This window comes from Lissotriton vulgaris, unplaced genomic scaffold, assembly GCF_964263255.1.
Source record: "Lissotriton vulgaris unplaced genomic scaffold, aLisVul1.2 SCAFFOLD_1578, whole genome shotgun sequence".
Classification (NCBI taxonomy): domain Eukaryota; kingdom Metazoa; phylum Chordata; class Amphibia; order Caudata; family Salamandridae; genus Lissotriton; species Lissotriton vulgaris.
The window spans coordinates 531,656-534,039 of record NW_028241448.1 but is presented as its reverse complement, the minus strand read 5'-3'; positions in this window follow the sequence as shown (position 1 = coordinate 534,039).

Sequence of the window (2,384 nt, the reverse complement as noted above, 5' to 3'; positions counted from 1 at the left end):
TGTAAGGTATCTTTTCAGGAGGGTACAGAACACATGTGCTACATGCGTAAGGGACGACAGCCACCTAAAACAGAAGATTATATCATATTTGATGTAGAGTGCACCCAAGAAACATCTGTACATGAGCCCAATTATATCTATGCTAATCATCTAACTTCAGATGAGAACTGGGAGTTTGAAGGCCGATCATGTGTGAGTGATTTCCTAGCCACCTTCATGTAGCTCAAATATAAGGGGTATACTATGATGGCTCATAACTCAAAAGGGTACGACTCATTTTTTATTTTACAGAAGATGATTAGTGAAAATAGGCCTGTAAAACGTATCACCCAGGGCTCAAAGCTAATGTTAGTAAGGGCTGTAATCTTGCAAATACGTTTTATAGACACCTTGAATCTTCTACCCATGAAGTTAAGTAAGCTGCCAAAGCTTTTGGATTTCCAGGGTGTAAAGGTTATTGCCCACATTTTTTTAACACCTGGGCTAATCAGAATTATGAGGGCCTCATGCCGCCGCCGCACAGCTATGGAGCTGGGTATATGATACCCTTGGGAAAAATTACTTTTTACAATGGTATGCTGAAAACCGTGACACAACATTTTAATTTTAAAACTGAGTTAAAAGCCTACTGTCAAGCGGATGTTATGATACTGCCCCAAGCTTCAGAGATGCAGTTGTAGACATCACTAAACAAGTGGAAGTAACCAACTCAAATAGGCCAAGGGCAACAGAATCTACAGAGTACATTGACCCTTTTCAAAGTATTACGCTGGCTTCCATGTGTATATCTATCTATAAGCACATGTTTTTACAGCCGCAAAGCATAGCTGTAATACCACCAGACCTCTATAACGGTAAATAAAAACGTTACTCCACGCCCTCGATACAATGGCTCATGTACATCTGTAACAATGAAAGCATCTACATTCAACATGCCTTACAGGGTGGTGAATATCGTGTGGGGCCTTATTACCTGGATGGGTATGCCGTAATAAAAGGCAGGCCAACAGCCTTTAAATGCAATGGTTGCAACAAGTTTAATAAACTGTTGGGCACTAAGTTTGAACACCTTTATAGGTACACACTGATGAAAACTCAATATGTTGAAATCTAGGGTTTCATTATGAGAACCCTTTGGGAACATGAGTGGATTAACATGCTAGCATCAGACGCTGAGCTAGGTCCTTTTCTTAAGAGTGAGCAGTTATCTGAACCAATGGACCCCCGCAACACCTTCTTCGGGGGCCGTTCAAATGTGATACAATTGTACAGAGCTGTGGGTCCTCGGGGGAAAATACACTACTATGATTTCACAAGCTTGTATCCGTTTGTCAATAAACTGAAGTTATATCCTGAAGAGCACCCAACTATTATATACCGGGACTTTAAATCTTTAGACACATACTTTTGGTTAGTTATGTGTGAAATGTATCCTCCCCGGGGCCTTTACTTTCCAGTGTTACCCTACAGAGTCAATAGTATGCTCATGTTTCCTCTCTGCTGAACCTGCGCTGAAAGTAAAGCGGCCACCTTATGCCTACACACTGAAGCACAGAGGATGCTACGGGGTACCTGGTATATTATATAAGTTCTAAAGACCCTAAAGAAAGGACACCAGCTAAGTAAAATATTGGAAATTTGGCACTTTGAAAGGACTACAAGACACCTTTTTTCTGAGTATATTCATTTATTTCTCAGAGACAAGCAGGAGGCATCGGGGTTTCCAAAATGGTGCACTGATGATGCTTCAAGCAACAGTACATCGATAAATACTATGCTTATGAGGGTATAAACCTGACACCCAATTTTATCCAAGTCAACCCTGCCAAACGGCAGTTGGCAAAATTATACCTCAACTCCTAATGGGGAAAATTTGCCCAACGCACAAACCTGTGAAACATGACCATCGTCACAGATCCTGACGACTTGTTTAATTACCTTTTTGCACCCTGTTATGACTTGTCCAGCTGTAAGTTTATAATTTTTTTTGTCAAATCTGTTTATTAGCATTTTTTAAAGTTTCAAGATACAGTATAAACAACAGTCAGTTTGTCATGACATTCCGGCCATGCCGGTACAGCATTCAAGCATCACAGATCAATACAAAGTGAAATCTTGGAACCATGCTGACAATGTCTCTGGAATGAAGAACATGTGCACATACCAAACAATTGCAGATAAGGCCCTGTTCGGGGCCCTAAGTATTTGCTCATATCTATCTGTTTGTTCAGTCTGGCACAGTATCGTGTCTATGGGGTGGATCCTTTAACTATGGACTTGCGCCTAGAAATGACATTTATTTAATAGTTATACAAGAAAAAACCCTTAACAATAGCGGCAAAAACACATACATCCGTGTGTGCTGATCCCCCCCTTCCCCCACC